This window comes from Micropterus salmoides, unplaced genomic scaffold (assembly GCF_014851395.1).
Source record: "Micropterus salmoides isolate LMB-PRFRI ecotype aquatic unplaced genomic scaffold, ASM1485139v1 Ms_hic_scaffold_19, whole genome shotgun sequence".
NCBI lineage: Eukaryota > Metazoa > Chordata > Actinopteri > Centrarchiformes > Centrarchidae > Micropterus > Micropterus salmoides.
Window position 1 is genome coordinate 10,854,393 of NW_024041039.1, and position 18,289 is coordinate 10,872,681.

General features: G+C 40.8%; 1 protein-coding gene across 1 annotated transcript in view; it reads right to left on the bottom strand.

The window, feature by feature from the left end:
- Positions 1-18,289, bottom strand: part of efna2a (ephrin-A2a) — a 76,678-nt gene that overhangs the window by 24,838 nt on the left and 33,551 nt on the right. The window lies entirely within an intron of this gene.

An 18,289-nucleotide genomic window follows, 5' to 3' on the forward strand; every position in this document is an offset into this window, starting at 1 on the left:
TAAAAAAAAAAGATGTCTAATAGACATGTATAGAAAATATGCTTGACAGATTATGACAAAGTGTTCAACCATTGTGCAAGTATGATTTATGAAATGAACTTATGCCTAGATGTTTTGAGGGGTCAGACTATTCAACAGAGAACCAGTATAATTCATTGTGATCAACATGACATAAGCAACTGATAATGTAGGAAACAGCAGACAATTGCGAAAAACATTTGCAATTCATTCAAGAGAATGAGAAATTGCTATTACGATGTGCACAAGTGACTAGATGATGTGGAGGGAACAAGGAACAAGTATTTTTGAGAATTTTAATTCAGAAATGAGGCCTGAGAAATGTTCAAAAGCGACTGAGAAAAACTATTATTACTACTATTCAGTATTGTATAATGAAATAGTGATTTGTATGAAAAAAATCCTTTATACTTCAAAGTTTATCATCTATGTAGTGCTCCTTGTTAGTGTTTTTTTAGGTTAGTGTGTTATGTGATTTATGTTTGAGTGATTTTTAGAGGTGAGATTAACTGTTTGGCCAAGATCCATTTTGGTAAAGCAGACTGTATTAAAAGTTTTGAAAAAGTGGTTTCAGTGTTGAACATTGCATGTTAGCAATTGAAATAAACTGCAGTGATAACACTGATCTTTATACTCTAACTCTAACAGATGGTTTTCTTTCACCATGGGCACAATCCTTTCTTCATCTTAATCATGAATGATTTTCACTCCACCTTAAAGTGTGGCCATTTGGAACAACAGCAATGCCTCTTATTTTCAGTGTGGTTGGACAAAGTTGTCAAAACCATAGACTGTCAAAATCAAACCAAAACTTATCTTAGAAGAGGCAGATCAAAAAAGGCTTACTGGTACACAAATCATCCTTGTGACAGTCATTTGTAACCGTATTGGAAGGCACTGACAAATTACATCGGGTCATTTTGAAAGGCGATGACAAGCTTCAAATTATATTATTTAGGATGAACAACAAGGCAGACGTAAGGTGATATAAACTACATGTATCAATCAGTTAACGAAAAAGTTTTTTACTACTACTTTTTCTACTACTACTACTACTTTCCATTGTTTATATTTGTTGTTTGGGGAAATGTATCCATACATAGAAAACATCAGGAAGTATCATGCTTTTTTATTTATTTTTTACTACAAATCACAAAGAAGTGCTGCTGTCTCTCTGTCTTTCTGTATTCCTGTCTCCCACTCACCACATCTTGGAGTAATCCCACAGCGCCCAAACCCTCTTTTCTCATCTTCTTCCCTGCCACTGATCCGCCCCCCTACCCCTCTTCTCCTCTCTCTCCTTCAAAAGTCTCTCCTCTGCAAATGTTACATCTCCAAACTAGTCTCTTCACCCAAAATTTATTCTTTAGGTTTGAACCCCATCCTGGTGAGATAATGAACACTTTGCAGATGCTCTTTGTAGAATCATGCTCAAATCGTTTGCATAGAGCCTGACAGCATTGTCAAGTCTTTTAAAATATTGAAATGTGAAACCTGCACTGTTTAAGCACATTTTTAAAGCATCACTCTCTACTCTGATATTCTATTTTTGTTATAATAAAGTCCAAAAGAACATTACATTTTTTATTTTTTTTTATTTTTATTTTTTACTTCTATAGCGTATAGATCTTCTCTGTGAATTACATGTCCTGTGCCCTCTTTGAGAAAATGCCCTTGGTGGTCTCCTTTGCATACATCCAATCAAATCACAAATTACATTTGCACTGCATTTGCATAAGGCAGTAATATCACTGTTTCTGTCATAGGCTGGTGCTCACACTTACAGCCAGACAGTAGCTACACAACACAACAGGAGCCATGACTGTGAACTGAACTGCAACCCACTGCAAAATATCTCCAGGACTTGTCTAGTCCTGCACTTTAGCTTGTTACATTTATGGGGATATAAGTGCATTGCATTTCTCTAGATTCTCTTGGAGAACACCACTTTCCTGACACGTATAGATGTAACTTTCTGATTAACTTTTTATACATGTATAAAGACTACAGACAGAAAACGCCACTGTGACAGGATACTAACACTGAAACCTAAACTCACACAAAGTAGCCTGTAGAATTCTATATATACGTGGGTTTACGGTTACCAGATGCATGTAAAAGTGTTGTGTGATGGGGTTCCGGTTTCTTTGTAGCCCACTCAGGTGCTTAAATGCTAAAGGAGCATATAAGATATGATACCAGTTTTATTTCCTCTCAAAAATAAGATATATTAACAGTGAATTTCAAAATCAACTTAAAGAGATTTTGATTGGGAAAAAAAAGCATTGACCGATTGATTCAGTGATTATTAGTGAGCAAAGAACCACTGCCCAAACCAAAAAAACTCATGGAAGAATCCTTTCTTTTTTGGTGTGTAGTTCCAGTTTCTCTCATCATCTCCATGCATTAAGTCTAATCTTTCTCTCTTGCCTCTATCCGCCCTTTTCTCTCTCTACGTATCCCTCTCTCTGATCATCTTCTTCCACGGTACTCTTCTCCCCAAATTTCCGTCTCTACTCTTTCATTCTCTCTCTCTCTCTCTCTCTCTCTCTCGCTCTCTTTCTCCCTTTCCATCTGGTGTCTCTCTATGAGCATTAATCAGAGTGCTCAAGCACCATGACCAAAACAACTCCACAGAGACTAGCTGCTTCTCTCTCCGAGTCTCTCTTCCTCAGTCTCGCTCCCTTTTTTTTCCTGAAACAGTCACAGATAGCCCCCGCCCTCCACACACACACACACACACACACACACACACACACACACACACACACACACACACACACACACACACACACACACACACTTAGAAATCCATAAACATTATTCAATCTTGGTTATGATTTCAACCTGGCCTGAAGCTACTTTGGTTGTGATGGTAGAAGTCTTTCATCCATCTCAAAACTTGTGGTGCTGTGTGCAGAGAGCTGATTTTCACAGAATACACTCAAACTACAGGGAGACAAAGATGTCCTGCAGTAATGTTTTTCATACAGTTGTTTCGGGTCCATCCATCACCATCGAGTGAATGCAAATCACTTTACAAATTTATGTTATCAAACAAGGCCTCAATCTTTTTTTCACTGGCAGCAGGCGCAGCCATGATGGAGACTGCAGCTGAATCGGCTATTAAAATTCACAGTTGGGATCACATCTGGATGCTGCGAATCCCTTGACATTCTGCAAACATGGTTGTGCTCTTTCAACAACAGCTCACGGGTTGTTGATGAGGACATTGCCATTTTGGACGACATGGCTGAGATCAATATAGTACAGCATTATGGTGGGGAAGAACCACACAAAGGTACAGTATTTAACAATGAGGGCAACAAGATATGTTTGCAAATAAGTGTTTATTGCTGTTGTTTTCAGGTTGACCACAATGCATATTTGAGTCTATGGATGTTCAAATATGTTAATGTCCCTTGTTTTGTAGATAATATACTGTATATATATATATTTATGTGTGCATATGTAAAATGTTTCTATTTCGGAGTTTAAATGGGAACTACATAACTGCACCTTTTTTCTCTCTTTGCATCGGTTTTTAACAGAGCAACACATCAGAAAGGAGGAGAGACTATGTCTCAGTTCTTAGTTTAGACTCACATACTTTTTAGGTACCATTTCTATTAGAATTCAAACACTAAACTATAATCAATTCACCAAAAAAAGATTTGTAATAAAAAAAAAAGAAACACATCCACATCTATTAACATTAAAACTCTTATTATATTATCATCAAATATGCAAAATAATACATCCAATTAAAACCAGTACATGCCAGCACTGCTAGGTTTTATCAGGCATTAAGTTGCAGTAGTGTGACTTTTCAATTTTCATGAATTTAGGCTTTTTTCCCCACACATGCTACCCACAATTATTTCTGTTGAAAATATCTGCCTGGTGATGCCAGTGAGAGGGATTGGGGCAATTACTTTGCATACTAGTGTCACAAACTTGTCACTATCGGTCATTAAAATTCTACTTAGTTTGTGATTTGTTTAGCATTTAGCCATAGTTTGAGGTCATTTTCCCACTTCAAATCCCATTTGTGAGATACCAGACTGACAAAACAGTTTTCTTTCCAACTCATAGTCTTGGGTTCATATTCTGACTGAATTCAAGGTAGAATTGCATATTTGTCATGGCTCAAATGTTCTGGTGCTCTGCAGAATTAATTCTCTCTTTCTTTTTTAAACAAACCAAGTGACAACCACCATGGCTTAGTCAAAGCCAATGCAGAAGTCATTGAAGCTACACAATTTAAAAAAAAAATTGTTAATTTAAAAAACACAATGACTTAAAGATGCATATTTTTTAAGAGGTACCTCAGCCTATCACTCTCTACTATATCCAGGCTACACCATGTTGCCAAATGACTTTTATCAGGTGCCAAACAGATGTCAAGAACACACTAATCAGACTCTGGGGTCTGTGTTTATTAATCTGCTTAATGTGAAATTCTGGACTTAAGTGAAAGATAACTGAAAATATTTCACTTTTATTCCCAAACTCAAGAAAGTGATATATTTTACTCTAGCTTAAAAATGCTCTTAAATTTAAGAGAACCCTAAGTCTCTTCAGTTGGTAAAGAGTAGATCATACAAGAAAGCGGTGAAGAAACAGAGACAAGTAGAAAATATACCAATCTGAACATTTGATAGGATTATGACACAATTTTTCATTAACAAGTTAATAAATGAGTTAAAACTGGAATTATTTTAGTTTTACAATCACTTCCCATGCATCTTCACTGTCTAAATTGTCTATGTGGTACTAAATTCTCATCAAGATATCTCTGATATACCTCATCCACCAGTAGCAGAGTTTCCTTTTTGTTCTATTTTATTTTATTTTATTATTTGTGTACAGCCTATTATAAATATATTAGATTGATGGTAATTTCATCACTTCAATGCTACAGGATATATTAAGGATTTCACACAAATAAAACTTCTTATATGTTAAAATAACAACATATGTTTTTTTAAACAATATCCTTGTCTCTGATTGACTGTTCCTGCATACATGTGATTAATCATGTGATCACTTGAGAACTACTACTAGGGTATTCCTACACCTCACCTCTATTCATTACACTCATTAATAAGTTGGCTCCTAAACCTTAAAAGTTTCATAAACATGGTCTTTCAGAATTCCCTTTAGAAACCTACAAGTGACGTCATGGATGGTACATCCATATTTTTTTCTACAGCCTAATGGATTTAAGGCCTGTGCCATCCTGTGAGTCAGAGTCTGAGTCACTGTGATCATGACTCACTTCATAAGAGGTCAAATGAACTCCTAATCCAAGTGACCAGCATGAGTTTGAATAAAACATGCTGATCATAAATGTCCCATCTGCACTGAATTCCATAAACTGGGTATTTTTAAAATTTCATTAACACTATCCAAATCAAAGGGCCTCCAAAGCATTTTGGTTTTTAATGGTACTCACACAAATGAAGCCTTGTTTTATTAGGAGCTGTGAGGCACGCTAAGGGTTAAAGCTCCAAATTGTTTTTATCTCTGATGAAATCACTGCAACACCAATTACATTTGCGCAGTTGCCTCTGGCCATGTGACAAACAAAGATGCATTTAAAACTGTAGCAGTTTGACTTAATAGTCAGTAAAATGTCAGCATGGCAGGATTTGACGTTTTCATCTCTGTTATTGTATCCGGGATCTGTTAATGTTGCAGCACATTGGTCTAGGGAGGATCTGTGCTACAAGAAGGTATATGGCAGAGCAAGGGTTAAGGCTTTAAGAGGATGATGTGTGTTCAGTCTTCTTTTCATTGTGAAGAGAGAGCGAGAGCTTTTTTCCCCCTTTTAAATGGGAACACAGCTTTTCTCCACCGGTGGCCAAACCTTGACCCTCAAACCGATCTAGAAATAGGCATTCGCTAAGGGAGAAAAAGAAAGAAACACACTCACACACATAAAGCCTCCAGCCTTTCCTTTCACCACACTCATACACTTCTCACTGCCTGAGCGTAGATGCGTAAAGTGCACGGACACACACACACACACACACACACACACACACACACACAAATGCACCAGTATGGTTTTCCACTTTTTCACTCTGGGGAGAAGGTGAACTCATATTGTCGACTGCTGACTAAAACACAGCAGAATACATACTCATGCACACACACACACACACACACACACACACACACACACACACACACACACACACACACACACACACACACACACACACACACAGACCCTGTAGACACAGACCCAGACTGTTGTTCCAGTAGTCTCTTTTTCCTTAAAAAAAGAAAGAAAAGTGTGTCCCAGGAGATTCACTGTGGGCAAAGATTTCCAGAAGAAATTGCACTGGTGTGTGTACACGTGAGTGTGTCTTTTACTCACCACTTGGCTGTATGTCTATAATGTATATTGCTGTGACTTATAGTACAGTATGGCTTACTTGGAGCCTAATTCCAGATCAGGACATCAAAATGAAGAAAATAAGATAAAAATAAGGGACAATGCACAAAACACACACAAGGACAAACAATATAAAATACTCTGAAGAATGTGTGAGGAGTTTTTTCAAACCCTCTCACTTTGGTTGCAGTGTCATCCATCAACATAGTCTCTTCTCCTGTCCTATTCTCGACACTTAGGATTGGGTTTGTAAAAAAATTACAAGAGAAATGCTGCATAGCAGAGATGTTTTGGTATGTCTTCAACTTAAAAATGAACCAAAGTTCACAAATACTGCTTCAGCTACAGGCAGGGAGCCCATGCTATAAAAAGCAGTTTCATGCAACAATCTGGTTTTGATGAGAATGGCACTCAGACTAAATGTATGCAAACAAAGTCCTGCTGCTTTAGCTCCCAAACTCTCTCCTCATTTCCCTTGCCTTCATCTCCCCAAATCTCCTCTTCTACCCCACTTCTCCATCTTGCCTTCTTCTTTTGCTATCCCCTTGACACCAACGGGAACACACATGCTCTGCTCCAGGCTGCCTAACAGGAATTGAGTCCAGAATGCGACAGACTGCCTCTGGCTTGTCGACAGAATTTATGGCTCCTGTGCAGCTCGGCGGCTATAGCTGTATGAACAGCTGCACACTGGGAAGCCGTGACATCTGTGTTTACCAGCTACACAAAGATGCTCTTCACTTCCGTCATGTCATGCTACGGTGAAATGCTGCTGTTTGATTTGCCTCCCCAAGAGGAGGTGGTAGTAAAATGTAAATTTTGCTCTGTTTTTAGCTGTCTGAAGGCATTCAGTATGATTTGGTAACATGCAAATAAATATTTTCAGTTGCAGCACGCCTGTTGAGTTCAATTTTATAAAATTGTTAAATAATGAACATAGGATACTGTATTAATTCAGAGCTTAGGTGCAAATTAATAAGAGAATATTGGATGGATGCCTGATGACCATCTTCCTTGCAGACAGATCAACCTTAACAATCATGATTCATGATGGACAGTACACAGCTTAATAAATGATCAAAATGTGTATTATCTCAGATTTAATTCACTGTGATCGGGGCAGATATTCAAATTACAGTTAAATAATGGAAAAGAGAATGGATTTTCACTTAGGTTAAAGATCTCCTCATCTCAGAGTTCAGCGACTTTTTCATTTAATTGAAAACCACTTCCTCGAATACAATTAATTGAAAAAGGAATAGAGCCTTAATTTGGAACTAAGGGCCCGTAACTGTGGTCAGCAGTGAGACTAATGGCATTCTGCTCAAACACAAGAGCCTGAAAAGTGGACAGAGAGTTGTTTGCCTAAAATTCCCTTGGCAAGGCAGGCATTGATCCTCAGCAGCAAACTTTGCAGGCTTGCTACAAACAGAGACTAAATGGGGGCATAAGGAGAAAAAAAATCTAGATTTTAGTTCTTAATAGAATGTTGGGCAGCAGGGTAAGCTCCACGCCTGAATAATTCACTTTAGCCAAACTGTTGCTTCGGGTTCCATTCATTTTTAATGCTGTCTTTTGATGTTGATTAATTAAGCAGTGCTAGCGCTGCTGTTTCTCCGCCGTCGCTGCCTCTCGCGCACGCTGTGCACGTAGACAAACATACTGCGGTTTCTCCTTCTTTTCCTCTTCTCCCTCGCCTCTATCCCTCTAAACCCTAAAGCCTTAACCCCCCCCCCCCCCCCTCCCAATCCCCTCTCCAACCTCAAACACACACACACACACACACACACACACACACTCATGCATATACACAGGAATACACACAAGCACCCAGAGACAAACACTTGCAGCATAACAACCACACTTGTGCACTCTCTTGTCTTCTTGACACACACACACTTACAGTGTTGCACGCACCCCTAAGCCACCCCCAAAAAAGTGTTAAGATCCATAAGTCTTAAAAGTCTTTTCTTTTAAGGCAGTTCGGCAGTAGTATGTGTGTGTTTGTGTGTGTGTGTGAGTGAAGGGGGAGTGATGAAGGGAAGATGTGAGCGAGAGAGGAAGGGGGGAAGTAGGAAAGGGGAATGCCTCTCAGCAAACACATAACGGATTAGCGGAGGTGTGTGCGTGTGTGTGAGTGTGTGTTTGAAAGAGAGAGAGAGACAGAGAGAGGAGGATGAATTTATTGTTAGAGTCTATACTGTACGTACAGCTTGGGGGTTGGATGTTAATTAGAAGACAGGCATGCTTTAGTTGGTGGTCGTATCAGTGCATGTTCGAGGGCGCGTGCGTGTATTTGTGTGTGTTCACGTTTGAGCCTGCGCACATGAGCATGAGTGTGAGTGTGCGTGCTCCCTGACTCTTTCATGTGTTTTTAACCAATAAAGACAAGCACAACTATGCACCATCCAATCAGCACCATGAGGTTTATAAATAGAGTTTAGCTGACTGGATTCTTACTTGTTCTGCTTGCAATCTTCTTAAATTTGCTAGTCAAATGATACTTAATAGCAGCAACTAGGTCCAACTAAGTCAAAGAGCAAATTTAAGCTAGGTGTCTACTAAGTTAGCTTATAAATGCTCTGATTTTCTCTAAAAACAGGAAATATAGAGGGGGTTTTGTGCAAAGCGGGCTTAGTACCTGTAAAAAATTTAAAGGTAATTGCTCTAAAAAAAGTATTCAGAGAATGTAAGGAAGATGTTAATGGGTGACCACATGTGCACATACACTCACAGACACGCACAAGCCTTAGTGCATGCTCAATGTGACCAGGGACCGCCTGGAAAAGCAAGTGAGAGACACTGACATTCTTTTTCACTTTCCTTGACTGGCTCCTCTACATCCTTTAACACACACACACACACACACACACACACGCTCACACACGCACACTCACACACACACACACACACACACACACACACACACACACACACACACACACACACACACACACAAGTGATTTGATTTGCTCCTGATTATGAAGTGTCTCTGTAAGAAAGCTAGAGGCCATAATGCTGTAGTCTAAAAATACCTGGCCAAAAAGCCCCCTGTCATGTTAAATTGATCTTAGCATGAGGGTGTGAGCCTTCCTGATTCCATCAGTATCTCTGTTACACCGCTCAGTGCTATAATAAGGAAACAGCGACATAAAAAGAAAGAAAGAAAGAAAGAAAGAAAGAATGAGCTATCTTTTACCTCTGCTTTTCGGATTTGCCAAAAACTAAAGGTCTCACAGTAAAGGTCTCATTTATCTTGGCCAGTAATTGTCTCACGAGTGCAGGAACAAAAGGAAAGAAAGTAAGAAAGAGACAAAATCTTTGCCTCGAAACTGAATCTCACCTGCAGCCTTTCTAACAAGGAGAACATACTTGAATACATCATGGGAAACAATTTGTTATGTTGCAGCTGAATTAAGCAATAGTCGTAACTAAATGACGTCTCTGTGTCCGGCTGTCTAAGGTATAATCGGTGATAATTATTTTAGTCCTCCTTACCTATTGTATAGTTTGGAAGCTCAAGTCTAAAGTTTATCCACATTTATCAAACAGACACAAAACCAGTTACAGAAGGTGAAATCATATATGTATTCCAAAGGCTAAGTTCAGAGTACAAAGGCAAGACACAAACACACAGGGCTAGAATACTAAAGAACACCTATTCCAAGCTTCAAGTGCAACTACCTCACTGCAGCCATTGCTTGTAGTTAATCTAACAAGTGACTAGGTATGCATTAAGTTAGCTGAGCTCTAATAATTTGTACTGGTTGTAACGATCCAAATGGTCACACCAGCCTCATGCTATCTGTGTGAAAGAACCACAATTGCAGCCATTTGTCAACCTGACAAAAATGACAACCAGTCATTTTTGCCAGAGCGGAGGCTTTGTCAGATGACTGCTATTGGTTACACTTGTTATGTGTTCTGTTTGTTTTTTTTCTCCCTGAGATCAGTTTTCTAAAGTCTGGACCTCATGAGATCTCATATTTGGCCTAAAAATGTCTTCCGTGCATCTCTTTTAAGTGTACAGTATTTATTTTAATATGTGCCTGCATTGCTTTTCCCTGCTCTCACTTATTTGTGCATTGTGTCCAGAATACTGCGATTTCAAATTACATTGCAAGAAGACACTGTGAAATAGCTGACAGCAGTGTGAGCAAAACACACTTTCTCTAAAGACCTGTCTTGGCATGATTATGTGTGGCTGTACCTTATCCCATCTAACAGATAGCAGCATTATGTTATGATCTGGCCACTTTCTAGACACATTAAAGGCTTGTCAATGGCAAACCACTGGGATTATTTTATTATGAAATAGCTACATGCTGTCCTAGTCTTCACTTCAAAAGTTAGAAACTGACATAGCAACCAAGGTTAGCAACTGACTGCTAAATAACAAGTTAGTGTGAGCACCACTAAAGGTAAGCATCATCTTACCTTGATAGTGCACACACTTTTTGTATGCAAAGCCACTCCACTGTACCCACATGAAGGTCTCTGGTCATGTAACTGTATTGGAATTTGGCAATAGCAACGGCAAGGTTAGTAGTTAGTCATATGTGCTTAAACGGTGATAAATGATTTGTTGAGCATTCTTAAAGAAACCTGTTTTTAATGGGTGCTTTTTAAAGTTTCTGTCAAAGGGCAGGGTTGTCTCTCTTTTACATGATGAGTTCTTTCTGCACACAGTCAGTCAACAATGAGAGATATCTGAGCTCCATGTTTTACCTTACGAAAAAGCTGTTTGCTGCCATTAATCTCCGTACAGCATGAAAAACAACTTCCACAGACTTGAAAATTGCCTGAGCTGGATAATCCACCACAGTAAAGCCTTAAATTGGTTTTGTCAAATTTGCTGTTTTATTGTTAAGTCATTGTGTCTGTCAGTGCTGCATATTGTGCTCTTCTTCCTGCCAATCACCCTTTTAAATCTCTAAAATGTTCAACATTAAATTGCAGAGTTCTGCAGTTAAACAAACTTTAGAACTCAAACCAAGTTATCTGGCAAAAATCTATCAAATCAAGTAAATCCATTTCTAAAATATATTTTTCAGCCATGTTTTGGCTAGACGGAAACCCACAACAACAATACTTGCTGTAAAGTCTTATAGATTGTCCTCATAATTAATAACATTAACATTTCTTGCATTGCAGTTTAAGGTCACAAAATGTTAATGCTGCTCTTGTTGTGTGGAAAGAAATGGGCCAATGAGCCATGTTTGGGTCCTAACCCACAGTTTGCGGGAATCCATGATTTCAGTGCTCTGAAATGCACAGCAAGAGTGGGAAACAACCCAAACTGTGTGTAGAAGATGGCGAGCAGAACGCAGGATAAAATAATTTAAAAAAAGCTGTCAGACTAACAAAAATAAGTTTAAATGCTTTTAATGGAGCAGTGCGTGCCGTATCTCTTTGGTGCATGCCAGTAAAAGCTCCTTTTGGGTTTGCAGTCGGAGTATCTCTGAGGGTCCAGTGGGCCACTAATGGTGTGGCTTGGGAACAGAGTGTATCAGAGGAGAGCGAACAGAGAGAACACAGAGATCACACAGGGCTCACACTCACCACACAAACACACACACACGTACACACACGCACACACGCGCACACACACACACGCACACACACACACACACATCCACAATACTTTCCTCAAGGCTCACACACGTCACTCTGAGACTGTCCTGCAGGAAGACACAGAAAGGCACTGCTGACTGATCATTTTGAAACAGAGAGTGTGTGACATGTGAGCATGTAGGTGTAGCATGTTCGTGTGTGTGTGTGCAGTTCCTCAGCAGGGGATAACAGCTGGCGCGCTGAGGGCCCCAAGAAGCTACAGCATAGAATCAGAATCACAATCAGTTTTATTGCCAGGTACATTTATATATATATACGAGGAATTTGCCTTGGTATAAATTGGTGCTACAGTACACACGAACATAAATAGAAATAGAAATAAAAATAGGGGAATGATCATTATACAAACATGTGCTTGCCTGCACACACACCCTCACACACACATCCCTGTTAAATTCAATCTAAAAAGCTGCACCTCTAAACTTGCATGTTTAGAAAATACTGTCACAACCACTTAACGCCTGAGAACTAATTATAAATATGCGTAAAATGAATATGCATAATGACTACACCCACTTGCACTGATAAAGGAAAAAGCTTGGAGAGCAAAAGCTGCTTCTCTGAGTTTGTGTGAAGGTGCGTGTGTGTGTCTGTGTGTGTGTATGAGGGAGCAAGAGCGTGTGTGTTCCTCTCCTCTGCCTTTAATCTGCGTATAGGGGCAGTGGTGGGAATCTGCACACCATGCTAAATCGATACACTCCCGCCTGCTTTAGTAGGCCTCCGTGTGTGTGTGTGTGCTTGAGTTTGTGTGTCTTAGTATGCAGCTCAGATACACAGAGAGAGAGAGAGAGAGAGAGAGAGAGAGAGAGAGAGAGAGAGAGAGAGAGAGAGAGGTTACATAAGAAGAAAGAGGGACACACTTAAGTGGTTTTGACCTTGGGTACATCTCCCCCCTCTCACAACAGTCCCCCCCCCCCCCCCCTTTTACCGGCTAAATAAATAAACTTTATTTCAAGCCTGAAGTGCGGACATGAAGGTTCAAACTTTGTGTGTGTGTGAACAAGCAGCTGATGCGTTTGTTCATATAGATTAAAAGCCTCAAAGAGAAAGAGCATCAAACCGAGGGGACTATGGGATCCTTCCACCCCTCCCTCCCCATCTCCATCTCCATCTCCATCTTTTTCTCCTCTCTTTTGCTGTCTCCCCATCCTCCCCTCCTGCCAATCTCCCCCTAACCTCCTTTGTTCTCTGCTTGTCGGTCCATTCTTCTGCCCTGCTTAGTTTGGCCTGCTTCACTCTGCTTAAATCTAGCTCTCTCTTCTGCCTCCCCCCCCGTGTATCTCCTCATCCATCCAAATCCGTCCTTCTCTTGCTTAGATTTTCTTCGACTACACTTCTCCTTTCATCTCGCATTCCTTTTCTGCATCCCTCCTTCCGTCCATCCTCATCCCTCATTCTGAGTGACCGCCGGTCCCCCAGGCAGTGAGCACATCAGACTGGCAAAGCTCTATCTTCCATCACCCGCCATCTCCCTCCCCTCCACACTCTCCATCTCTTTCACTCGCTCTTTCGCTGCTGGCAGCATGACAGTGCTTTCCCAGGGCAAGGCCTTATGTAAACAGCCCCATAGCACCAAGCAGTGTATGTGTGTGTGTGTGTGTGTGTGTGTGTGTGCGCGCATACATGTGTGTGAGAAGGACCGTTAAATTTCCTACTATGTGTGCTTGTGAAGAGAAAAACAAAGACAGTGCATTTGAATGTGTGCTGCATCATGTGAGTGTGTGTCAGAAATGCCTGTTAATAGCTGTGGAGGTCAAACCGCTCAAGTCGCTGATAAAGTACACAGATAAAGGTTAGGATCTCTCTGTACCCACCTTCTAAGAAAGTGAAGCACGCTCACTCACAGTTCCTTTCTTTTATTCCGCAGGCACATTTTGTCGATTGAAGATGATACGGTGCCTGCCGTTTGATTGGTTGACAAAGCTGTCTTTGATTGGCCCTCCCCCGGGCCCGTCCCAGCCACGCTCTCGGACGACCTTCAGGAAAGTTTACCAAACTTTGCTTTGATTTACCCCCTCCTTTTCCACTTCCCTCCTCTTCCTCCCTCTCCTTGTCTCCTCCCTTCAGCCTCCCTCTAGATTCCCCAAACAGTCGACAGCCTCTCCATGATAACGAACAGCAGCTCAATCTGTACAGCTGACAGAACGCAAAAGGAAATCATAAGGCTTCCATAGCGAGTGCTGCTTTATTGCAATCTCATCCCAATCAGCGGCAATCAGACCGTCTAGGCCGAAATATTAGGGTCATGGAGCCCTCCTACTGCACGGGACGCAGCAATCCTGAGCGCACAGCTCCAGTCTGGAGTTAAATGTATCAATGCTGATGACTGAGATAATTTATAGAGCTGTTTGATGATGATGATTTTTCTGATTCTAAAACTCCAAAATGCTGAGTGTGCTGCGAGACTTAAGTCAATCCTTGATGTATTCATGCACATCATTATAACTTTCTCCTGACAATGGGGCTGGGAAGAGCCTGACAGAAAATACAATTGAAAAACAACACAGTCCCACGCACACACATTCATCTCTGCACCAATTCATTTTGCCAACTTTTTGCCCGTCTGTCTGTCTTGATATTTTAAATGTGTGACTCTTTTCATCTTTATAATGATGCCAATTACTGAGGTGATACTGACCTCCACAGATTCTATTGGAAACATTTGCGAACTCCCCATCTCTCTCTCCCTCTACAGCAACTTTGAGTGTTATTGACAGAAAGGCAGAAAGACGCCTACTGGCATCTAAAGATAGCTGGAGAAAACCCTTATGCCGCTTTGAAGTGCTAATTGATGCTATCGTAGTTAGAATCAGAGAGAAGTCCTCTTCTGCCGCCAATTTGTTGTGGTTTATTTTCCAAGAGGAGTAATCTCGATGTAAGACTTTGATCTGACTGAACATGGGTCTCTTCGCTTTTTCAGGTCTGTGTTCTAACACAACTTCTCGCACAGAGCTTATTAACCTTACCCTTATTTACCTTACCCCTCATTATCTGACTTTATTAAAGCTTATAAACTAGTTCCCTCTGCTGTGTTCAATGTCAGTGTCCTCTAACCTGGAGGAAATGAGAGTAATGCTGAGGAGCTGCCATGTGTACATGAGTGTGTGTGTGTGTGTGAGAGAGGCTTTTATGTGTATATTTGCCTGTGTTCCTGCATCAGTAACCCATCTGTGAGCAACTGGATTTCTATTGGTGTGTGCAGGTGTGTGTAGTAGATGTGTGCCTTTCTGAGTGTATGCTTGTGTTGCTGCCTCAATTATCTACCTGAGCAGAATTTGTGCCTGCACATGTCTGTGTCCATACTGTGTGGGTGTATGAGTGCATGCATCAGAGGATGCATGAATACCTGTGTGCATAAATAAGAGTGGGTAAGCATTAGCATGTGTGTGTGTGTGTGTGTGTGTGTGTGTGCAAGAGAGCAGTGCAGTGTGGAGCAGAGGGCCAGCCCTGTCTGAGACTGGCAGGCAGAGTTATTCACGGATCACGGCAGACATATGGGCAGACTGGGACTGCCCTTACTGCTGGGACTGATACAACGAGATAAACAGATGTGGAGGAGGCCACACACACTCACGCACACACAGAGACATTTGACAGCGACGCACAGAGACGTTTGACAATCACACACGCGCAGAGACTTTTGAGAGACACACATAGACATTTAGAGAGACACGGCGCCCCAAAACACAACACGCACATGCAGAGCCATAAGTGCATCAGCAAACTAGAACACAAGCACACAAGATCCACAAGGGCTCCTGCACACCAACGCATTCTCAAAACCCAGCCGGAGACAACTTTCACAAATGTGCACGTAAGCATCGAACGCGCGCACAAACAAAACCCCAAAACTAGAGACCTCATGGACTGATAACTCAACAGGGAGCTCTTCATCATAGTGCAGTGCCCTTATCGTCTACTGTTCCAGCTCAGTGGCTACTGCACACTTTCCAACAGTAACCCCTTTCCTAACAACCCTATTTCAACCCGCTGCCCCTCGGCGCTCTCTGTAGGTGCGACCGATACGCTTTCTTTCTCTAAATTCCTCCATCAGCCCTCCCTGCCTTCCCACTCTCCCCCACCTCTTCTTGCATCTTGTCTCTGTGCCAACTGTTGAATGGTAGGGGTGAAGGATGCAGCCAAAGGAGCAAAAGGAAGCAGGAGGAGGCGTGCAAGGGTTGAGAAGGGGGGGTTGGATGTTTGTGGAGAGGCTTCCATTCAATAAGCCAGCTGTCCTGAGAAAAATACACACAGCATTGACTGGTCTTGCACCAGTCAATGATGTGTATTTTTCTCCTTAAATAAATGTCTCAGATATCCACTGCATCTTACTGGCTTTCCCAAAGATGCATGTCAATTAGAAATGTATCTGGTCATTTGCACCTGGCATAACACAAACTGAAATTGCTATTGTCAGCTCAGCCATGAGCCATGAAACAATCATCAGGCGATAACTCAGTTGCAGTTAGGTGGCTGCTAAGTTATGGACCTTACAAAAAGTACTTAAAAGAAGCCTAGTTTTGTATTGAACAGACTGAAGCAGTTTGCAAAAGCAACAAACTGAATATAGTAAGAATCCAAGACTTAGGTGAAGGCTATCAAAAATGGCACATTGACATTTTGCAAAATTAACTTATTCACATTACTCTTACTGAGATTAGATTATTAATATCACTTTCATGTATGTACATTAAGTATGAATCTGAAGGCAGGAGGCACTAGACTTATAACAGCATAAAGATTGGAAGCAGGGGGAAACAGCTAGCCTGGCTCTGTCAGTAAAAATATACTTTTCAGCGCCTTGAAAAATAATTTATTAACACATTGTTGTGTCTAATCTGTAAAAAAAAAACAACAACAACAAAAAACAGAAATGTAAAAATTATTATTTGTGATTTTATGGTGAATTATGTACTGTAACAATTACCACTACTGCGCCAATGGAAAAACAGATATAAATGTATTCCTTAGCCAGCTGTGGAAGAGCTAGCAGGCATATTTTTGAACTTTGCACAGAACAAGGCTTGCCATTTCCCCCTGCTTGCAATCTTTATGCTAATCTAAGATAATTGGCTACAGGCCGATACTAAGCACACAGACAGGAGGACGGTATTCGTCTTCCAATCTTACTCTGGGCAAGAAGGCAAATCAGTGTATTTCCCAAAATGCCGAAATGTTCATTTAAGGTCAAGGCATTCTAAATGTTGATACAGTCGCTTACTCATGTGCATTTGGATAGCAATGTGACCATTTGAACAAAAAAAGAAAGAAATGCAATCTCTAGGAATCCTTGCACTTGGCTAGAAAACCTGTCATAGAAAAACTTAAGCAAAACAAAATCTAAACACCAAAAAAATAGGTTTCCTTAAGCAGTCTTAAAAGTAAGTTTTTCCCCTCAAAAGAAAAGAAACAGGCACAAAAGACCATTAAATAAAGCAAAGCTTTGGATGCACAAACATGTGAGAGAGAGAGACAGAGAGCAACAAAAGAAAAAAGAGTGAGATGAAGGAAGATTAAGTATTGAAAAAGAGAAGAAAAGGAGAAAATGGAAGAGCAGAAAACAGACAGAACTCGCCGTAAGTAATTTGTCAATTTCAATTTGTGGATTTTTAGTTTGAGCTTCTCCAAGACAAAGAAAGGGGAAGATGTGAAAACAAAGAAGAAGAAGAAGAAGAAGAAGAAGAAGAAGTCTGTTTTGATGCTTAGTTCTGCACCTGGGAACCCGCTAAGGAATCCAGGTTTGGAAAGCCTGTCTGAGTGCGAGAGAAAGCCTGTGAGAGAAAAAACACTCTGTTGTGTTTCTGTGTGTGTGTGTGAGAGAGAGAGAGTTAGTGCGTGTGTGTGCGCATGTATTCTTGTGTAACTTGTGCATTACACTGTGTGTGCAAATTTCTATTTTTGTATGTTTGCTGTGTGTATATGAGTGTGTTAGAGATAAAGTTTGTGTGGGAGATTGAGAAAGAGAGACTGAAAGATGGAGTGAAAGAGGTGAAGATAGACAGATATAGAGAAAGGTGAAGAGCCAGAGAGATAAACCGATGGAAATAGATGGCTTTAGAGAGCTGGAAAGATGGAGAAAGTGATAGACACAGGGTACAGAGAGAGAAAGAGGGACCTTTGGGAGCCAGTAATTCAAGGACCAGCTAATGCACACATCCATGAAGACCTGGAGCTTCCTCTTCAACTACAAAGGAGTCTGCTCTGTTTTCCTCTGAGGATGCCCAGCAGCAC